Here is a 24,242-nt window from a genome sequence, read left to right on the forward strand (position 1 = left end):
TTTTTCAGCCCCCAGTTTTGTATTTTCCCGAGGGTAACAGGAGAAATTGGACCCCAAAATTTGTTGCCCAATTTGTCCTGAGTGCGCGGATACCCCATATGTGGGGGGAACCACCATTTGGATGCATGGGAGGGCTCGGAAGGGAAGGAGCGCCATTTGGAATGCAGACTTAGATGGAATGGTCTGCAGGCGTCACATTGCGTTTGCAGAGCCCCTAATGTACCTAAACAGTAGAAACCCCCCACAAGTGACACCATGTTGGAAAGTAGACCCCCTAAGGAACTTATCTAGATGTGTGGTGAGTGCTTTGACCCACCAAGGGCTTCACAGAAGTTAATAATGCAGAGCCGTAAAAATAAAACAAACATTTTTTCCGACAAAAATTATTTTTCAGCCCTCAGTTTTGTATTTTCCCGAGGGTAACAGGAGAAATTGGACCCCAAACTTTGTTGTCCAATTTGTCCTGAGTGCGCTGATACCCCATATGTGGGGGGGGAACCACCGTTTGGACGCATGGAAGGGCTCGGAAGTGAAGGAGCGCCATTTGGAATGCAGACTTAGATGGAATGGTCTGCAGGCATCACAATGCGTTTGCAGAGCCCCTAATGTACCTAAACAGTAGAAACCCCCCACAAGTGACACCATGTTGGAAAGTAGACCCCCTAAGGAACTTATCTAGATGTGTGGTGAGTGCTTTGACCCACCAAGGGCTTCACAGAAGTTTATAATGCAGAGCCGTAAAAATAAAACAAAACTTTTTTCCCACAAAAATTATTTTTCAACCCCCAGTTTTGTATTTTCCCGAGGGTAACAGGAGAAATTGGACCCCAAAAGTTGTTGTCCAATTTGTCCTGAGTGCGCTGATACCCCATATGTGGGGGGAACCACCGTTTGGATGCATGGGAGGGCTCGGAAGGGAAGGAGCGCCATTTGGAATGCAGACTTAGATGGAATGGTCTGCAGGCGTCACATTGCATTTGCAGAGCCCCTAATGTACCTAAACAGTAGAAGCCCCGCACAAGTGACCCCATTTTGGAAACTAGACCCCCCAAGGAACTTATCTAGATGTGTTGTAAGAACTTTGAACCCCCAAGTGTTTCACTACAGTTTATAACGCAGAGCCGTGAAAATAAAAAATCTTTTTTTTTCCCACAAAAATTATTTTTTAGCCCCCAGTTTTGTATTTTCCCAGGGGTAACAGGAGAAATTGGACCCCAAAGGTTGTTGTCCTATTTGTCCTGAGTACGCTGATACCCCATATGTTGGGGTAAACCCCTGTTTGGGCACACGGGAGAGCTCGGAAGGGAAGGAGCACTGTTTTACTTTTTCAACGCAGAATTGGCTGGAATTGAGATCGGACGCCATGTCGCGTTTGGAGAGCCCCTGATGTGCCGAAACAGTGGAAACCCCCCAATTATAACTGAAACCCTAATCCAAGCACACCCCTAACCCTAATCCCAACAGTAACCCTAACCACACCTCTAACCCTGACACACCCCTAACCCTAATCCCAACCCTATTCCCAACCGTAAATGTAATCTAAACCCTAACCGTAACTTTAGCCCCAACCCTAACCCTAACTTTAGCCCCAACCCTAACTGTAGCCTTAACCCTAGACCCAACCCTAGCCCTAACCCTAACCCTAATGGGAAAATGGAAATAAATACATTTTTTTTATTTTTCCCTAACTAAGGGGGTGATGAAGGGGGGTTTGATTTACTTTTATAGCGAGTTTTTTAGCGGATTTTTATGATTGGCAGCCGTCATACACTGAAAGACGCTTTTTATTGCAAAAAATATTTTTTGCGTTACCACATTTTGAGAGCTATAAATTTTCCATATTTTGGTCCACAGAGTCATGTGAGGTCTTGTTTTTTGTGGGACGAGTTGACGTTTTTATTGGTAACTTTTTGGGCACGTCACATTTTTTGATCGCTTTTTATTCCGATTTTTGTGAGGCAGAATGACCAGAAACCAGCTATTCATGAATTTCTTTTGGGAGAGGCGTTTATACTGTTCCGCATTTGGTAAAATTGATAAAGCAGTTTTATTCTTCGGGTCAGTACAATTACAGCGATACCTCATTTATATTATTTTTTTATGTTTTGGCGCTTTTATACGATAAAAACTATTTTATGGAAAAAATAATTATTTTTGCATCGCTTTATTCTCAGGACTATAACTTTTTAATTTTTTTGCTGATCATGCTGTATGGCGGCTCGTTATTTGCGGGACAAGATGATGCTTTCAGCGGTACCATGGTTATTTATATCTGTCTTTTTGATCGCGTGTTATTCCACTTTTTGTTCGGCAGTATGATAATAAAGCGTTGTTTTTTGCCTCGTTTTTTTTTTTTTCTTACGGTGTTTACTGAAGGGGTTAACTAGTGGGCCAGTTTTATAGGTCGGGTCGTTACGGACGCGGCGATACTAAATATGTGTACTTTTATTGTTTTTTTTTTTATTTAGATAAAGAAATGTATTTATGGGAATATTTTATTTTTTTTTTTCATTATTTTGGAATATTTTTTTTTTTTTTTACACATTTGGAAATTTTTTTTTTTACTTTTTTACTTTGCCCCAGGGGGGGACAATACAGATCGGTGATCTGCCAGTTTGCATAGCACTCTGACAGATCACCGATCTGCGAGAAGTGCAGGCTGCTTCACAGTGCCTGCTCTGAGCAGGCTTCTGTGAAGCCACCTCCCTCCCTGCAGGACCCGGATCCGCGGCCATCTTGGATCCGGGTCTGGAGCAGGCAGGGAGGGAGGTAAGACCCTCGCAGCAACGCGATCACATCGCGTTGCTGCGGGGGGCTCAGGGAAGCCCGCAGGGAGCCCCCTCCCTGCGCGATGCTTCCCTGCACCGCCGGCACATCGCGATCATGTTTGATCGCGGTGTGCCGGGGGTTAATGTGCCGGGAGCGGTCCGTGACCGCTCCTGGCACATAGTGCCGGATGTCAGCTGCGATAGGCAGCTGACACCCGGCCGCGATCGGCCGCGCTCCCCCCGTGAGCGCCGCCGATCGCGCTGGACATACTATCCCGTCGGCGGTCATACGGGCCCACCCCACCTCGACGGGATAGTACGTCGGATGTCAGGAAGGGGTTAAAAACCTTACCATGTGTCAATGTTGACCTCAGTGTGAATAACGGCAGACAAAAGGAGGGGACAAAAGGACTGGTTAGTACCTAGTAGCACCCCCTATTGTAAGTAGACAGTGTAGGACTGTCACAATCAGAGTTCCCTTTTCGTGGTGGGATGGCTTTTATGCTATTTTTGATCAAAAACAGTATTACTAAAAACTCTGTGTTATTTAGATGCACTTTTTGCTTTTTACTTATTTACAGCACGGTTTTTGCTATTTTTTCTCTTGTAGTTTTTATATGTTTTATAGCCAATGTGAACATGCGTTTATGTGCTGCATGTGTACCAACTTAAGTCAAGCTCAATTCTTGTGTTTTTTCTTAATACTGCTATATATGTAAAAAACTTAAGGTACATTTAACATTTTTCGATCAAAAAATGAAAAAGCCAAATAACTACTTCAAAGTTCACCTTAATTTTGGATGACTCAATTTTCTGTGTGCTGAATCTCAGCAACCTTATCCATTTCTCTTTCCTAGAAAAGTTTTAATTACCATATTTTTCAAACTATAAGACGCACTTTTTTCTTTCAAAAATTTGGATGGGGGTATGCCTCTTATAGTTTGGATGTACCTGCTCTGGCAGTAGATAAGGAGATAGGGGAGTGGCAGTGGCAGAGCTGCAGGTCACAGGAGGCAGGAGTTGGCTGCTGAAGCTAAAGCCTGTGCACGCTGTTAAAGAGAAATGAATGTTCACTGTTCCCCACACCCATAGTCCCTCCCACCTCTATGCACTGAAGCTGACACCGAGAGTTAGGCGGGTCTATGGATGTGGGGAGCAGTGAATATTCACTTCTCTTTAATAGCAGTCACACTGTTAGCGGAGTCCCCGGTTTCCTACCGCTGCTGGGCAATCATGTGTGCCGCTATTAAAAATAATTAATATTCACTGCTCTCCACTCCCATGGGTGTTGAAAGCAGTGAATATTCATTTCTATTTAACAGTGGGCACAATGTTAGCCACCAACTTCCTGCAGTGCTGGTCGATCACATGTACCCGCTACTAAAGAGAATGAATATTCACTGCTCCCCACGCCAATGGAAATGGAGAGCAGTGAGTATGCATTCTCTTTAATAGCGGGCACACGTGATTGCTATTAAAGAAGATGAATATTCACTGCTCCACATGCCCATAGTACCAGGCATGGGGAGCAGTGAGTATTCCGGCAATTGTCCTAGGCTTGAAAGTAGTGCATGACATAAATCAGCTGCTGGTATTAGAACAGGATGCTGCAAGGGAGCGTAGTGAAGGTAAGTAGAATGGCTTATGTTTTTTAATGTTTTTCTGATGGGTATACCAGGAGACATACCAGTATGGGGATGGGACCATGCATACTATGATAGGTATGAGGGGCCATGCAGACCAGTATTCGGATGGGGGCCATGCATGCCAGGATGGGGCTATGCATACCAGGATGGAGATGAGTGGGCCAGTATAGGGATGAGGGGGCCATACATACCAGGATAGGGATGAGGAGACCATGTATACCAGGATGGTGATGAGGGGACCATATATACCAGGATGGCTATGAGGGGACCATGTATACCAGGATGGGGATGAGGGGACCATGTTTACCTGGATTGAGGATATGTACATACTGGGATGAGGGATATTAGTACAGAATTGACCGTATTTTTTATTCAATTTTGTTTTTCTATTTTCCTCCTCTAAAACCTGTATGCGTCTTATGGTTTGGTGCACCTTAAAGTTTGAAAAGTATGGTTATAGCTAAGTTTGATTCCTATTTTTTTTCTGTTCAGTTGAGGCAAGGCCTAGAAAGGCACACAGAGATGTGAGTCACTAGATGTACAGTAATTACCATGAAAATTAAGCTACTCCTTGATGTGGCTGGATGACTTTTTCATTGTTGGTCAAATATTGTAATGGACAGTAAGTATCTTACATTTTTACGTGTATAGAATTATAGGAGTTCATCTATTTATTACTCACTGCCTTCTGGTGCATAGTGTATACATATTCTTTTATAATTTTGTCTCTGCGTTTCTCAGGGTACACATCTGGCATTTTGAGGTTCCAGCACTAAATGACTACATGGTTTATTTGTACCAGGAAATTGATGGAATGTTATTTTGTGCACGTTATAACATTTATATACAAATATGGCATGTAGTTTGGTGTTGTGAATTGACTTTTTGGCTCCCTCTTGTGGTTACTAGTGATATTACTCTGGGAGTTTCTTCCCTCAGTTTGCACCCACCTGGGCCGTTAGTCCAGGGGTGTTGCTATATAAACTTCCTGGATCCTTAGTCCAGTGCCTGGCATCGTTGTAATCAGATCCTTTTTGTTTGCTCCTATCTGCTGGTCCTGGTTCGTGCAAAATTAAGCTAAGTCCTGCTTCTTTGTTTTTTGGGTTATTTGCTTGCTCTCATTTTTGTCCAGCTTGTACTAAATGTGATTCCTGACCTTGCTGGAAGCTCTAGGGGGCTGGTGTTCTCCCCCCGGGCCGTTAGACGGTTCGGGGGTTCTTGAATATCCAGCGTGGATATTTTTGATAGGGTTTTTGCTGACCATATAAGTTATCTTACTATATTCTGCTATTAGCTAGTGGGCCTCTCTTTGCTAAATACCTAGCTCATCCTTACGTTTGTCTTTTCCTCTTACCTCACCGTTATTATTTGTTGGGGGCTTGTATCCAACTTTTGGGGTCTTTTCTCTGGAGGCAAGAAAGGTCTTTCTTTTCCCTTCTAGGGTTAGTTAGTTCTCCGGCTGGCGCGAGACGTCTAGAATCAACGTAGGTACGTTCCCCGGCTGCTGTTATTTGTGGTGCTAGGATTAGATATATGGTCAGATCAGTTACCACTGCGCTATGAGCTGGTTTTTGTGTTTGCAGACTTAGAAACTATTTCTGAGACCCTCTGCCATTGGGGTCATAACAGTATGCCAGGCCAACATTGAATGTTTATGCATTGCAGAAGTGGGATAATAAGAAAGGAAATTCTGAGTTTTTTTTTTTTTTTCCTCTCTTTCTCCCGTTTACCTTTGAGTGGCTTGTGCTTGCTGCAGACATGAATGTCCAGACCTTGATTACAAGTGTAGACCAGCTTGCTGCTCGTGTGCAGGGCATACAAGATTTTGTTACCAGTAGTCCTATGTCTGAACCTAAATTACCTATTCCTGAACTGTTCTCTGAAGATGTTTAGGAATTTCAAGAATAATTGTAAATTGTTTCTTTCTCTGAGACCCCGTTCATCTGGAGATTCAGCTCAGCAAGTTAAAATTGTTATTTCTTTTTTACGGCGCGACCCTCAGGATTGGGCTTTCTCGCTAGGGCCAGGAGATCCGGCATTGGCAAATATTGATGCGTTTTTTCTGGCGCTCGGATTGCTTTACGAGGAACCCAATCTTGAAGTTCAGGCAGAAAAAGCCTTGCTGGCTATTTCTCAGGGCCAGGATGAAGCTGAAGTGTATTGCCAAAAATTTCGGAAATGGTCCGTGCTTACTCCGTGGAATGAGTGTGCTCTGGCCGCAAATTTCAGAAATGGCCTTTCTGAAGCCATTAAGAATGTGATGGTGGGTTTCCCCATTCCTACAAGTCTGAATGATTCCATGGCGCTGGCTATTCAAATTGACCGGCGTTTGCGGGAGCGCAAAACCGCTAATCCTCTGGTGGTGTTGTCTGAACAAACACCTGATTTAATGCAATGTGATAGAATTCAGACTAGAAATGAGCGGAAAAATCATAGACGTCAGAATGGGTTGTGTTTTTACTGTGGTGATTCTACACATGTTATATCAGCATGCTCTAAATGCCTAACAAGGGTTGTTAGTCCTGTCGCCATTGGTAATTTGCAACCTAAATTTATTTTGTCTGTGACTTTAATTTGCTCATTGTCTTCTTACCCTGTTATGGCGTTTGTGGATTCAGGTGCTGCCCTGAGTCTTATGGAGCTGTCATTTGCCAAGCGCTGTGGTTTTGTTCTTGAACCGTTGGTAAATCCTATTCCTCTTAGAGGTATTTATGCTACGCCATTGGCGGAAAATAAACCGCAGTTTTGGACGCAGGTAACCATGTGCATGACTCCTGAACATCGGGAGGTGATTCGTTTTCTTGTTCTGCATAAAATGCATGATTTGGTCGTTTTGGGGCTGCCATGGTTACAGACCCACAATCCAGTCTTGGATTGGAAGGCAATGTCTGTGTCAAGTTGGGGCTGTCAGGGAATTCATGCTGATTCCCCGCCGGTGTCTATTGCTTCCTCTACTCCTTCGGAAGTTCCTGAGTATTTGTCTGATTATCAGGATGTGTTCAGCGAGTCCAGATCCAGTGCTCTGCCTCCTCATAGGGACTGTGACTGCGCCATAGATTTGATTCCAGGTAGTAAATTTCCTAAGGGAAGATTATTTAATCTGTCTGTACCTGAGCATGCCGCAATGCGTTTGTATATCAAGGAGTCTCTGGAGAAGGGGCATATCCGTCCATCCTCTTCCCCTCTTGGTGCGGGATTCTTTTTTGTGGCCAAGAAGGACGGATCTTTGAGACCTTGTATTGACTATCGGCTTCTGAATAAAATCACTGTTAAATTTCAGTATCCTTTGCCTCTGTTGTCGGACTTGTTTGCCCGGATTAAAGGTGCCAAGTGGTTCACCAAGATAGATCTTCGTGGTGCGTACAACCTTGTGCGCATTAAGCAAGGAGATGAATGGAAGACTGAATTTAATACGCCCGAAGGTCATTTTGAGTACTTGGTGATGCTTTTTGGGCTCTCTAATGCTCCCTCAGTGTTTCAGTCCTTTATGCATGATATTTTCCGGAAGTATCTGGATAAATTTATGATTGTTTATCTGGATGATATTCTGGTTTTCTCTGAAGATTGGGACTCACAGGTTTTGCGTGAGAATGCTTTGTTTTTAAGGGCTCAAAGTGTCTCTTTGGAGTACAGAAGGTTCCCTTTTTGGGGTTTATTTTTTCCCCTTCTGCTGTGGAGATGGACCCAGTCAAGGTCCAAGCTATTCATGAGTGGACTCAACCCACGTCAGTTAAGAGTCTTCAGAAGTTCTTGGGTTTTGCTAACTTCTACCGTCGTTTTATCGCTAATTTTTCTAGCGTTGTTAAACCTTTGACGGATATGACCAAGAAAGGTTCGGATGTTGCTAACTGGGCTCCTGCAGCCGTGGAGGCGTTCCAGGAGTTGAAACGCCGGTTTACTTCAGCGCCTGTTTTGTGCCAGCCTGATGTCTCACTTCCCTTTCAGGTCGAAGTGGATGCTTCTGAGATTGGGGCAGGGGCCGTTTTGTCACAGAGAGGCCCTGGTTGCTCGGTAATGAGACCATGTGCTTTCTTCTCTAGGAAGTTTTCGCCTGCTGAGCGGAATTATGATGTTGGCAATCGGGAGTTGCTGGCCATGAAGTGGGCATTTGAGGAGTGGCGTCATTGGCTCGAGGGAGCTAAGCATCGTGTGGTGGTCTTGACTGATCACAAAAATTTGATGTATCTCGAGTCTGCTAAATGCCTGAATCCTAGACAGGCCCGCTGGTCATTGTTTTTCTCCCGTTTTGACTTTGTGGTCTCGTATTTACCAGGTTCAAAGAATGTGAAGGCTGATGCTCTTTCAAGGAGCTTTGTGCCTGACTCTCCTGGAGTCGCAGAACCAGTTGGTATTCTTAAAGAGGGAGTTATTTTGTCAGCCATTTCTCCTGATTTGCGACGCATGTTGCAGAGATTTCAGGCTGGTAGACCTGACTCTTGTCCACCTGACAGACTGTTTGTTCCTGATAAGTGGACCAGCAGAGTCATTTCCGAGGTTCATTCCTCGGTGTTGGCAGGTCATCCGGGAATTTTTGGCACCAGAGATCTGGTGGCTAGGTCCTTTTGGTGGCCTTCCTTGTCACGGGATGTGCGGTCATTTGTGCAGTCCTGTGGGACTTGTGCTCGAGCTAAGCCTTGCTGTTCTCGTGCCAGCGGGTTGCTCTTGCCCTTGCCTGTCCCGAAGAGACCTTGGACACATATTTCCATGGATTTCATTTCTGATCTCCCGGTGTCTCAGGGTATGTCTGTCATCTGGGTGGTATGTGATCGCTTTTCGAAAATGGTCCATTTGGTGCCTTTGCCTAAGCTGCCTTCCTCTTCCGATCTGGTTCCTGTGTTCTTTCAGAATGTGGTTCGCTTACACGGCATTCCTGAGAATATTGTGTCTGACAGAGGATCCCAGTTTGTTTCCAGGTTCTGGCGATCCTTTTGTGCTAGGATGGGCATTGATTTGTCGTTCTCGTCTGCCTTTCATCCTCAGACTAATGGACAAACGGAGAAAACTAATCAGACTCTGGAGGCTTATTTGAGGTGTTTTGTTTCGGCAGATCAGGATGATTGGGTGACCTTCTTGCCGTTGGCTGAGTTTGCCCTTAATAATCGGGCTAGTTCCGCTACTTTGGTTTCGCCATTTTTCTGCAACTCTGGTTTCCATCCTCGTTTTTCCTCGGGACATGTGGAGCCTTCTGACTGTCCTGGGGTAGATTCTGTGGTGGATAGGTTGCAGCAGATCTGGAATCATGTGGTGGACAACTTAAAATTATCACAGGAGAAGGCTCAGCGTTTTGCCAACCGCCGCCGCGGTGTGGGTCCCCGACTTCGTGTTGGGGATTTGGTGTGGCTGTCTTCTCGATTTGTTCCTATGAAGGTCTCCTCTCCTAAATTTAAGCCTCGCTTCATCGGTCCTTACAAGATATTGGAAATCCTTAATCCAGTGTCCTTTCGCTTGGATCTTCCGGTGTCGTTTGCCATTCACAACGTGTTCCATAGGTCCTTGTTGCGATGCTACGTTGTGCCTGTGGTTCCTTCTGCTGAGCCTCCGGTGTTGGTTAAGGGCGAGTTGGAGTACGTGGTGGAGAAGATCTTGGATTCTCGTCTCTCCAGACGGAGACTTCAGTATCTGGTCAAGTGGAAGGGCTATGGTCAGGAGGATAATTCCTGGGTGGTTGCCTCTGACGTGCATGCGGCCGATTTAGTTCGTGCCTTTCACGCTGCTCATCCTGATCGCCCTGGTGGTCTTGGTGAGGGTTCGGTGACCCCTCCTTAAGGGGGGGGGGTACTGTTGTGAATTGACTTTTTGGCTCCCTCTTGTGGTTACTAGTGATATTACTCTGGGAGTTTCTTCCCTCAGTTTGCACCCACCTGGGCCGTTAGTCCAGGGGTGTTGCTATATAAACTTCCTGGATCCTTAGTCCAGTGCCTGGCATCGTTGTAATCAGATCCTTTTTGTTTGCTCCTATCTGCTGGTCCTGGTTCGTGCAAAATTAAGCTAAGTCCTGTTTCTTTGTTTTTTGGGTTATTTGCTTGCTCTCATTTTTGTCCAGCTTGTACTAAATGTGATTCCTGACCTTGCTGGAAGCTCTAGGGGGCTGGTGTTCTCCCCCCGGGCCGTTAGACGGTTCGGGGGTTCTTGAATATCCAACATGGATATTTTTGATAGGGTTTTTGCTGACCATATAAGTTATCTTACTATATTCTGCTATTAGCTAGTGGGCCTCTCTTTGCTAAATACCTAGCTCATCCTTACGTTTGTCTTTTCCTCTTACCTCACCGTTATTATTTGTTGGGGGCTTGTATCCAACTTTTGGGGTCTTTTCTCTGGAGGCAAGAAAGGTCTTTCTTTTCCCTTCTAGGGTTAGTTAGTTCTCCGGCTGGCGCGAGACGTCTAGAATCAACGTAGGTACGTTCCCCAGCTGCTGTTATTTGTGGTGCTAGGATTAGATATATGGTCAGATCAGTTACCACTGCCCTATGAGCTGGTTTTTGTGTTTGCAGACTTAGAAACTATTTCTGAGACCCTCTGCCATTGGGGTCATAACAGTTTGGCATAATATATAATATTATATAAATATATTAAAATCTCTTTTCCCAAAGATCCCTCTATAATTTACAGCATCTCTGTAGCAAAAATTAAAGATTGAATACAACAATCCTATGACAATCCGAGGCAGTTTGAAGGCTTTTACTGTACATATTTATTATTGTATAGTCTTGTGACTCTTGTAACAAAATTACAATACTATTTTTCCCTGTTCTATTATTTTTGTGGAATTAGATAATTACAATGTGCTAAACAATTGTGCTGCTATGAGATGCAATCATTTTTTCGGAACTTCAATTTACTTAAACATTTTGTGACATTTCAAGGTTTTTTACACAAGAATTCTTGATGAACCAAGCCACTTATGTTTTTCATCATGTGCCAAAGGGTCGGCACACATGACCATTTTCCCTCTATTCGAGAAAAGCGGTTGAATTTTTCTGATCAGACTCTGATCAGAGTTTGATCAGAGATTGATCAGAGTGACATCCGATTTTTTTAGAGCCCAGTGTTGGAGTACAATGTTGGAGTACAATGTTTTTCATGGACCCAAAGATTTGCATTGCCTATTTTGATCCAACACGAAGATCAGAATTGGACATGTCTTCAATTTTTTTCCTCAGATCTATTGGTTATACATGTCCACAGCCCGTATAGAATAACTATAGAATATCATAGGTAGGACTGTTAAACGTGAAAAACATCGCACTCGTGTGTGATAATTGGTCACGTGCACAAGCCCAAAATGTGCGAGAATCTCTACACAAGTTGAACATAGTTATAAGTGTATAGTATGGCTTTTCCCTAAATTATCTGTGTTTCAGTGAGATTTACTGTATCTAAAATATATTTTTCTGTATATTGTGAGAAGGTGATAAAACTTACTTTTCAGACATAAGATCTGTAGTGGTACAATTACCACTTAAAGTTATTTTTTCATCAAGAAAATTCAAAATATAATTCTGTAAAATTATACAATTTAGAAGATTTAGTGATGAATTTGTTTGAGGAACAAAAGAACCCCTTTAAATCCATATGTACAAATTGACCAAATTTTCAAATGCATTTTTACATTACAAATTTACTCACTACATCAAAAATTGTTGACATTTCACAATCCCAGAAGAAGTACACAAATTTTATTATAAATTACAGGCCTCTCTTCAAGTATAAAGCATTCTAAGCTACGAGAAGGTGGAATGTAGCGGGAAGCATAATTTGCTTCTATCTATTTAAAGTGGTTCTTTTGTTCCTCAAACAATGTCAAGAAAAATTATTTGGGAATTATCATCAGAATCAAAAGATAACAGTGAAGAGTGGAGGCTCTGAGCATGAATCATTCTTTCATTTTCTTTGTAATCTCATCTGAAGAGAAAAATGTCTCTCCACCTTTACTGACAAAGAAAAGTACAATGATTAGATACCGTTAGTCCCACAGAATTTGAAGTGGCAACTGATATAGGATTGACCTTTATTTTGACATGACCTGGCAGAGTAATAAGAATGACACTAAAATGACCAATTATGTGTCACCTTGTAGTGCTGATCTAATAGTTCTTATCAGACATACACGTTCACACAGTTTTTGCTGCTAGCATAGTACCAGTAAATTAGTGGTAACCATTCTCTTTGAAATAGCCTGACTGCCACGTTCATGACCTAGGCCTCATGCCTCACAAACCTTCTACCAGTTGGACCTCCAATTGATGCTACATATAAACATAATGCTATCTGTATATTGGTAGAAAAACCTTTACTTGCTTAAAAAAAAGTTAAGAGTAAAAAGGACTGATGATTTTAACCACTTTTTATTTGCTTGGCTGCAGAATTGATTTTGGAAACTTAGATCAGCAAAAGGTTTAATCTGTCCTACTTAAGAAAGTGATCACTTTCCCTGTCAGCTGATCTGTGGCTGTCAATAAGAGTTTGTGGCTTTTAGTGCTAGTAAATGATTTGCTTTTCCCAAAAGACAGTAAGGAGAGAGGTTTAGCAGTATTGTTAAGAAAAATCAAGCACTTTTGAAGAAAATAGACTAATTATCTATGAATAATGAATCCATTATAGACAAGTTCTGCTACTCTTCAGACAAAAAAAATTGTGTTTTTTTAATAAAAAGGGGAATTTTTAAGGCAATTTTGTGTCAAGCTACTTAGTCACATTTATCAAAGTGTTGCACAATTTGATAAATATGGAGCATCTTTAGATATAACATTTATGTGCAGAGTTGTTTCTCCAGTGTTATGCCACCCAGTATTGAATTGGAAACTGGGACAAATTCACTACTTTTTAAAAAGTTGCAATTTATAAATCTGTCATACAGCTATTTCCCTAGCTTAACCTGTCTCCTTATTTCAGCATTCCTAGTAACTTAAGGGTACAATATTAGTGGTGTTTTCATTCAACCATGTCTATAAACACAAATTTACCTGCCTAATAAATCTACAAAATTAGCACTAAAGAAATTCTTAACATTGATTTACCTATTGAAAATGGATAGTATCTTTATACAAGGTAGTACGTTAATTGATTATTACACTTTTTTATAGCACCTCTTTACAAACATTGTCATCGCTGTCCCCATAGGGTTTACAATCTAGAATCCCGTGCAAACACGGAGAAAGCATACATACTGGTTGCAGATGATGTCCTTGGTGGAACTTGAACCAGGATCTCAGTGCTGCAAAGGTTCAGTGGTAACAAATATTCACTATATTTCTGTGTATACTTTATATCCTGGAAATAATTGAGGCACATAACAGCAATACGTATAGTGCTATTTTCTACTATTTCTTCCTGGTATGTGTCTTTTTTTTACTAAATCTAATAATCATTTGTTGCTTTATTTTCTTGCCTTACATTTTTAAAGAGAACTTATCAACTTTAAAATAACAATAAATCTATATTAGCATGCTACAAAACTGGGCAAGCTGAACAGTTTGATATAAAGATTTGTAAGGAAATATAGAGAAGAGTGGAAGGATTTGTGGAGGATCAACATCAAGTTGAATTTTCATAGTTGAATTCAAACACTTAGCCATTCGATTCATACAAATCATAAAAAAAATGCTCGGATCTATTTCAACTACCGCTTCAGCATACTGCCTTGCAGCTATCAAGCCACATGGCTTAACCAACCATGGGGGTAGTATGATAGCCAGAATAAAACATGGTGCTCGGCCAAGCGGCACCATTTTAGGCTTTTCAAGCCTAGGGATAGCAGTTAGGACGCAATGCTCATTCCACTTTGGGATAGAAAAAGTCCTAATCAGATTATGTTGTTATGCTGTACTGCTGCAGTGCTAAAGTACAATGAAAATTAGAGTGGTAGTCATAGTCTGTGAAATATCCCTCTGTCCTAATTTTGCTACTAAACAAAAATCCTGAAACCAAGGCATATGTGTTCCAGAAAATGTGATTCTTGGATTGCGAGATGGGCAATAAATATATATATATTTTCTTTTAAGGTCAAAGAAAAATTTCCACAATCCATAAATGTAAACACAACTTTCTCACAAAGTTTGTGGGGGTTGTATTTTTTTCTTTTTATTAATCCATTATCAGAGTAAGACATTTAGTTCAGGAGAGCAGACTGTCAGTCACTACATGTCTCATCCTGTTAACTTCTTCTTTCATTTAAAATAAGCTCTGGAGGCAGACTCCCTGGGAAATCTGTTTCTATCCCATAGAGATCAACATATCATTTACATATTAAGAAACGTGGATTTTTTTGGGGGGATAAAGCATCAAATAGGTATCATTCAACTTTCTATGACCTGCATGTCCTTAGCTTAGCAGTATTCATCTTACTGATATATTACCTTTAATGTTGTTCACACCAGTATTTTATTTCTATTAAAGGGACTCTGTCACCTGAATTTGGCGGGCCCTTTGTCCGGCCCGATGGGCGGTGTTTTCTCTTGTTTCATTCACCCCTTCCTTTCCCGCTGGCCGCAATATTTTGTTGAATTTGAGTTGGTTTCCGCCGCACTATGTCCCGGAAGTATTTCGCAGTGTTCCGGGACATAGTGCCGCAGCGCATGCGCACTAATGCTTTTCGGCTTTGCCCGCAGTTGGGCAAAGCATACTGCGCATAAGCAAGGCAATATTGCATTGTGCACGTGTGTACTATGGAGGAAACCAACTCAAATTCAACAAAATATTGCGGCCAGCGGGAAAGGAAGGGGTGAATGAAACAAGAGAAAACACCGCCCATCGGACCGGACAAAGGGCCCGCCAAATTCAGGTGACAGAGTCCCTTTGAAGACACCTTTTTCTATTCTACTTCATAGTTCCCCAAACCCACAGCATCACCTACTGGCTAATTAACATATTACATAAGAAAGTTATAAATTTGATTTATCAGAAGAAATAAACAGCAAGCCTTTGTATGAGGATGATATGGAGCTGGAGGAGATGTAGTACACAATTTTAATGTCAAGCTGTGTTGCTGCCAGTAGGAGTACTTAGCTAGGGCACATCTTGAGGTGTGAAATAGACACGAGGGCAAGAAATGCAGGACATTTCCAATTTAGAGAAAACTATCAGCCAGATCAAGGATAACGATGATGATGATTCAGTTGTGGACAAGACTTGGAAATGAGACAAGGATGCCAAAGAGGTGATGTCATCAGAGGATGAGGATGTTGGCATCTGCGACTCACAGCAAAGGAGATGTGTGGCATTAAACGTCTTTATCTGATCCATGATGGTTCCTGCACTATACCTTCATATGGGATGCCAGAAGAAGGCATGTCTGCCAAAACGCATGTTGGGGTAGCGGCACCACAATATAAGACTAAGGTAATTATCTCCGTACTATCTAACATAAATACACTTCATTTGCATGGCCTATACTTGTACTATCATGTATATGCATCTTCCTAAGAATATCAGCTGTTAGTTGCCTCCAGACTTTATATCATACTATTTATACACTTACCATTCATTAACTATGGGTCCTGTAGCTACATTACCTGCTGATGCATTTCATTGCACTTTGTCTTGCTCTTTGTAATATATATATAATAAAATGTATCTTGCTTAATTGCAGTGCCATCATTTGGTCATTCACTGTCATCACCCTAGTCCACAGTATTTTATAATCTTTTAATATATTTGATTCAATATATATTTTCCTATTCTGTTACTCCCATGTTCTTTGTGCAATTATTCAATATGATTACATAGAAACATAGTATTTTCACAGTTTCAGGATTCCTGCAGAATCCTGAGTTTTGTCATCTGAAGATGATTCCATAGACAATGAATAGGGTTTAGATTTTCAGGAGAGGAGAAGCATGTTCCAATGATGTATGGATGAGTTACTTATCCTTTGTAGAGTTCCTTTTGTTCTACTATTGGCTTCTTAACCATATTGTGATGTTGTTTGTTAATGATGCTCTTAATAGTATTCTTATAGAATCTCCATTAACGATGCTGCTTGCTCCTTTTTTGGCTTGTTTCATACTCACTTGTCTCTGCTTCCCTGACAATCATTCTTGATAAATACACTTGTGGCAGCGCTGTTGGTAATATAGACAAAGCATGGTGGTTTGTGTGGCACCCAGCCAAACTGAAGTGAATCACTGGCAGGTATGGCTGCTGGTGGGTGACCTTGAGAACCTATTTAATTAGTTCAAGTTCAGGCCGTTTTCATCTATTCCTGACAAGGGGAACAGGTTTTAGCGTACATGTGCTTTTAATCCCTTCATGACATCTGCTGTACATGTACGGTGCTGCAGGAGGTGCGTTCCAGCAAACCACGTGACGAAAGCACGAGCACACTCAAAAGCAGGTGTCAGCGCTATATGAGTGCTGACACTCTGCTGCAACTACCCCTATCGGAGCAGACACCGATAATGGTCACTTATTCCGTCTGATGCTGCTGTTAATAATGACAGCAACATCGATCAGGTTGCAGAGGGAGGGAGCTCCCTCTCTGTTCCAATGTGCTTGCAATTGCATTGTGCCGATGGACTCTGTTGTCTCAATGGCAGCAGGGTCACCCAGGTATGGTGGTCTGTAAGTTCCTGCTAAAACCATTCCCATTTAATTTAGGTGTATAAGGTGTATTGAGCAGCACATATGATCATATTGGGTATCAGCATGCGCCGAAGGAATTGCGTAACAAATTTTGGGGTCCATTTTGTCCAGTTGCCCTTGTAAAAATGAAAAATTTGGGGTAAAGCAACATTTTGTGAGAAAAATGTATTTTTTAATTTTCACGGCTCAGCGTTATTAAATTCTGTGAAGCACTTGTGGTTTCAAGGTGCTCAGTACACCTTCAGATAAGTTCCCTGAGGGACATCATTTTGAAAATGGGGTCACTTGTGTTTTTTTTTCACTGTTTAGGCACATCAGGCGCTATGAAATGTGACATATGGGGTATTGGCGTACTCAAAAGAAATTGCACAACAAATTGTATGATTCATTTTCTCCTAACTAAAGGGTTAATAATTTTCTTGAATGTTGTTTTCAGTACTTTGAAGGGTGCAGTTTTTAAAATGGTGTCAATTTGGGACATTTTCTGTCATATAGGCCCCTCAAAATACCTTCAAAATGTGATGTGGTACCTAAAAAAAAGTTTTTGTAAATTTAGTTGTAAAAATTAGAATTTGCTAATAAACTTATAACCCCTCTAACTTCCTAATGAAAAAAATGTTTCAAATATGATGGTGAAGTATGTAGACAAATGGAAAAGGTTCTGTATAAATTATTTTGTACAGCATGACTAAGGATATTAAAATTGAAAGTTTGAAAATGGCAAAAGTTTCAATATTTTTGCCAAATTACAGATATTTTCACAAATAAACGCGAAAAATGTTGACCTGCATTTACCACTAACATAAAGTACAAAGTGTTGCAAAAAAATATCTCAGAATCACTGGGATTTGTTGAAGCATTCCAGAGTTATTACCCATAAAGTGACACTGGTCAGAATTGTAAAATGTGGACTGGTCAAGAAGGTGAAAACAGGCTTTGGGGTGAAGGGGTTAACAGTTTTAAAAAATATCTTTCAGATATTTAAATAATTTTAGCCTCTTTTTTCATGATATATGGTGCTTAATTTCTATTATTTTATTCCCTTTTTCTGATATGTAAAGAAAAATTATAAAATAAATGTCTATTCTTGATATTTTTCTTTCTTGTTTTCTTTTTTGTTTCTATGATTGCAAAGGACTGCTAAAAACATTTAAAATTGAACTCTCTTTTTTATTTATAAATTATTTTAATGTGTTGCACATTTGTTTTCATGGTATGAGTATAGAAACAGCAAATTAGACTGGCATGATTTTAGGATTTTTTTTGTTTTATTTTACTTTTTTCATGCTGTTTTAATTTTTTCATTCATTTAACACACTTGTTACACACATAAGATCTTATAAGACCTCTGAGAGCATTTTAACATGGTAATAGATTATTTTTATTGCTGATTTCCCCTGTAACTGGAGCTGACATACTAGTCCCTATTACAGGGTAAATTCAGGATTCAGGATTCTTGCTGCGCAGACTGGCTTCTCTAGGACCCAACAGCTCCTGCTTCTTCCCTATACACATTCATCACATGATCACTGGGTCTGGTAGAAGAATCACTCTCAGTGCTTCCTATACTGAATACACTGTGCTTGTTTTGCATTTTGTTTACAGTCATTGAGAAGGCAGAGTTGGTAATAAACCTTGTTTGCCTTCTCTTTTGGGATTTGTCTATGTTGGGTAGCTGGCTCTTTGCCCCCACAACTCTACAATCTCCTGCAAGCAATTTTCTCTACATTGACATTTTAGAACATCAGTGCAGAGTGAAGGACCATTCAGATGTATATCATCTATGGAAAATCCAGAACTAGTTAAATCCCCATTGTTATGACACCTACATCAGATATTGCATTAATAGTATGAGTCTGATTGTCAAATAGTGAATTGATCTATTGCCTCTCTGACCCAGTTGTGTTCCTGGCAGTTCCTTAGATTAACTCCCTTATGCCTTTTTTAGGTTGAACCTCGAACTGCCTGGTCTCTCTCTGCCTGTTGACCCCAGGCCTCTGATTCATTTTCCTATAACAATATTTTTGCCCTTGTCCCAGTCTCTCTGGCTCTGATTTGGTGCAATTACATTTTCACTGTATGGCACACTCCAAAGTCCACTGCAGCAATAACCAACAAAGTGTAAAAAAAACAGTGTGCTCCTTGGTCTTGCTATGCTGTGTTTCTTGCACAAAATCTGCACAAACCAAACTCAGGATGTATGGTGTGAGGTAAGATTTTTAAGTAGAATCTTCTAAGTGAGGAATTAGTGATGTAAATGTATTTATATTTTCAGTCATAAATGGTTAAGTCTGTGGAGGAGACACAGAGCATCAAGAAATGTGTAAGGAAACGCACTTTCAGGCCACGTTGCGGAAAGTGGTGTGGATTTTTCCGGACTGATTTTGGTAAATCCGCAGGTAAATCACACTGCGGATGACCTGTGGAATTACTGTGGATTTACCGCTTTTTTTTGTGGATTTTGTGCAGATTCCACCTGCGTTTTTACTTTTACACCTGCGGATTCCTATTATGGAGCAGGTGTAAACCGCTGCAGAATCCGCACAAAGAATTGACAGGCTGCGGAATAAACAACGCTACATTGCGTTTTTTCTGCAGCATATGCACTGCGGATTTTGTTTTCCATAGGTTTACATGGTACTGTAAACTCAGGGAAAACTGCTGCGAATCCGCAGAGTCAAAACCGCTGCGGATCCGCAGCAAAATCCCCAACGTGTGCACATACCCTCATAATTGACATAACTAGAATGCCAAGGTTTTTCTTTGATTATCCATGGTCAAGAGACTTGTTGCTGCTCTATCATTAAAATAATTTTCAATTTTTTTGTGGATGTTTAGGTTGAGATTGTTTTCTTTAAAGAATATTGAACATATTACCTGATTTATTTGCTTCTGGGTATTACTAGTAATGCTTTTTATAAAGATCCTGCATTTTATGTCCATAAAGAAGCAGTCACAAATGTGCAACAAAACAATTTGGGCTGCAAATACACCTGAGGTGTATCTGTTCTATTTTGGAGGGGGGTACTTTCATTAATTCTTAAGACTTTGGCTTAAGACTTAGAAAGTTATATATCCAGTTGAAAAATTGAGCAATGAAGCCAAGATCTAGACTTCATTATCAGCACTACTAGTCCAGTGGGGGTAAAGGATGATATGGGTAGAAATGAAGCCATAAGCAGACTATCTGACAAAAATACATCTAAAGTTTGTTGCCAAGATGTTGTGAATAATAGATTGAGCATTCTAATTAGCAATATTAAAGTCATTTGGCACTTACTCTTAATTACTCCATCATCTTCAGCAGATATTAGTGCAGTCTTTGCATACTATAAAAATTCAACTGAAACTGATTAATTAGCTTCTGTTCTTTCGTACATGCATTACATTTATCAGTCAAATTTATTCAGTAAATAAAGAAGGTACAGTCTAGTCAAATAAGACTTTCACAGCACTGCTGAGTCTACCTCATTGTTCTATTGTTTTTGGCATACATAAGTATTCTTTTATTGCAGGTCTTATAACTTTTTTTTCCAGGTGGCTACTAATTCTTGTTGGCTGTACAATTGTATAATCATATATATTTTTCATCCACAGCTGGGCAAGGTGCAACGTGCAACAATTCAGTTGAGCTAAGTGCAATCATCTTATGGGCAAAGTGCAATTTGTGTTTTTTTTCATTCTAGCTTGTTGATGCTTTTACTTATTACCCTCAGTAAACGTATGACTTTCCTCTAGGTCTTATTTTGCACAAATTTATTACCGGAATATTGCTTATCTTACCGACAACACTGTGGTTATTGTCTAGATTTGCAGCACTAGGAGACCATTTATACTAGCGCCGCTGTACCATAGATCATGCATTATATTTATCAGTCAAATTTATTCAATAAATAAAGAAGACACAGTTAAAGTGGCCATCTACACTGTGGAATACAAGTGGGACATGCAAATCTTGTTGTGAATAGGCCAATATGACTATTTTGTAAAGCCTTTGACCAAAAGTAATCTAATACAGGGTCATTCACTTGCTTCATTACTCTGAAATATAGCTCTTCTTAAAGATGCGATGTATCATACAAAAATTTGGAATGTACAAGTGTTCGTTCATGAGAAACTGATGTTTTAAAGTAGGTGTTGAAAATGTCCACCATTCGCATCCAAGCATGCCTGCATGTGCAGCTTCATACAGTCAAATGTATTAAGCAGGAAGTTTTGGGCCATGGCCTCACATCTAGCTGTATGTTCTCTCAAAGTGCTTGTAATGTTCGTGGTTTGTTACTGTACACCCGACCTTTCAAATGACCCCAAAGGAGAAAATCTAGCTGTGTAAAATCAGGCGATCTTCGTGGTCACAGTCCCTTGGAGATTATTCTGCCATTTTTATGGATGAAGCAGCATCTTATGAAGTGTATGCAGGTTATCAGCTGCCCAAATTCGGGTGTTTTATGAATTGACATAGACACATAGGTTAAACCAGGCTTCATCCACGTATACCACGTATAGTGCAAATGCTTCCTTCTTCAGCGATGAATGTCTCTAACCACCGACTGTCAGGGTGATAAGTTAGTGAGACCATTCAGCATGAAGATAATTGTCACCGCTATTGCTGAGGTTTACTACACACTCACTTCTCATGACCCAAAGTATGTACAGTCCAAATTTCAGTAAGATCAACTATCTCTTTTTAGATGTTACAGCAATTTTCCCGGGTAAAGTACCAAGTGAATAATCCTGTAGGTCACGGATGTCAAACTCAAATACACAGTACAACAGTATAAAGGGCCCTATATAGTGCTCCACACATTATAATGGCCCCACATAGTGCTCCATACAGTAGAATGGCCTCATATAATGCCCCATATAGTATAGTGGCCCCACATAGTATTCCATACAATATAAAGGCTCCACATTGTGCTCCATACCATATAATGGCACCATACAGTGCCCCATACAGAATAATGGGCCCACATAGTGTTACATACAGTATAATAGGCCATACATTAAAAAAATTCTCACTTCTGCCCATTCCCCGAGAGCTCTGATCTTTTCACCGTGTCTTCAGAGCCTCTACACATCTCGGCACAGCGGGTGAGTTGTAATGACATCATCATGCCCACTACACTAAAACATCAGATGCAGAAGGGGAATGATGTGAGAGGGAGCTCCCTTCTCGATCATTGCTTTCAACTATATCGGCATCTAGATCTCTGATCAGTGTGAGGTGACTACTAAGGGTCATAATACTAAGGACTGTTTTTTTAAAATGCCACCCAAAAATGACCATCTATTAGGCTAGTTAATCCAGAAACTAAGAAAGCAGAACTGTCTCAAACAGCTGAGACAAGTGAACAAAATGAGGGAAATGGATGAAACAGGCTGAATCAAACATAGCTGAAATATCAGACCAATGGGAACATTGTCTTCAGGAGAAACAAATGAAACTGGCTGAATCAAGGGATGCAGAAACATCTGAACAAAAGGATGAACATCATCAAAATGCATTATAATGACTAAACAGTATAGTTTTATTCTACATATTAAAATACTGTACTGCAATATGCACGTGTGTTAGATTTAATGAAACTATAATGGGGAAGGGGGTCACATTTTTAAAAGCTCTAGGACATCCAGGATTTCGTCTTGTATTTTGGTTGGATTGGTTATATCAAAGCATGTTAAAGTAATTGATTATGGTTAGTAACATTTTGTTATATCCAGACAAATCATTAACAAAATTGCCACCAACCATCCATAAGCTGAAGGAAAATAAATTACACTTAACCAACACTAGAGTCATACATTAATAAACTCAGCTTTGTTGTCTAGGCAACTAAATTACAAGAATGATGCAAACAAAATTATACAATTGCTCCTTTTGGTTGCCATGGAAACTGACATTTAACGTAAGTTATTTAGGTATACATTTCTCTAGCCTTTGAATTTACTACTGCTGGCTTAATTGCCTTAGTCAAAATTGTCAGAGTTTTCAGATGAAAACTAATGATTACTAGAGTATTATTATACACAAAGATGCTGAGTTCTGTATACATTACATACCATAATAAATGCACAGGAAATTGGCTATTGTTTATGTCCCAAAGGATATGCATATGAATGCTTCAATTATTGCATGTTTGTTGAAAATACATTTTTAACAGAGCCATAAATTACATTTTTTTATCACCTCTGTGATGATAATACTGTACATGCTAATATTTACTGTTGATGAGCCAAATGAATCGATTAGTTTAGAGAATAAAGTAATGATTGTTCGCTCATTTTAATGCTATAGAAACCACATTCAGTAACTGAGGAAGTGTTATTTAAGGAAATCCATCTGTTTTATTTTTTATTTTTAAGCATTTTAGCACACTTTGTGGCAAATATATAGAGACTATAGATAAGCAAATATATTCGAGTGGAAGTTAATTCCCCTCAAATTTTATAAAAATCTGTATTTGCCAAAATGTTTATTTCCTGCAGCCATCAAGTGTTATTTACTCATTTAATTATTTAAGCCATTTTGTGCCATACACCTCAGGATTACCACAGAATTCAGTGATTGACAGCAATGGTCACATGTTCACCGAATGGATCTAAGCAGTGCCTGGCAGAGACTACAGACACTCTGGCGCCGAGGGGTTTAAATTGCTGGGTATTTGTTTTTTGCGTAAAGCATTATCATTTTTTGACTTGAGAGGTCAAAACATCACTGCAGTTACTGTACATTATGAAAAGCAAAGTATCTAAAAAAGTATCCTTTTGCAGTAGTCCATGCCGGATTTCTAAAATAACCCAGTGAACTCCTTGCATATCATCATCCAAGGCTTAAAAGTGCGTCAAGCAGAGGCCAGGTGATTGGGTATTTAGTAGCATTGTCCACAGGTACATCTATTTTGTTAGGAGTTTTTTTCTGCTTTACTTTTCTCAGGTGTCTACCATCTCCTAGGCTACTCCTGACTTCAATAATACAACCAGCAACGATTCCAAGCTCAGTCCAGCTTACTAGATGTTGTGCACACCTTTCTCTCAGCAGGCAAGTTGCACACTTCTTGTAAGGGTACTGTCACACAGTGCAATTTTGATCGCTACGACGGTACGATTCGTGACGTTCTAGCGATATCATTACGATATCGCAGTGTCTGACACGCAGCAGCGATCAGGGACCCTGCTGAGAATCGTACGTCGTAGCAGATCGTTTGGAACTTTCTTTCGTCGCTTGATCACCCGCTGACATCGCTGG

This window comes from Ranitomeya variabilis, chromosome 6 (genome assembly GCF_051348905.1).
Source record: "Ranitomeya variabilis isolate aRanVar5 chromosome 6, aRanVar5.hap1, whole genome shotgun sequence".
Classification (NCBI taxonomy): domain Eukaryota; kingdom Metazoa; phylum Chordata; class Amphibia; order Anura; family Dendrobatidae; genus Ranitomeya; species Ranitomeya variabilis.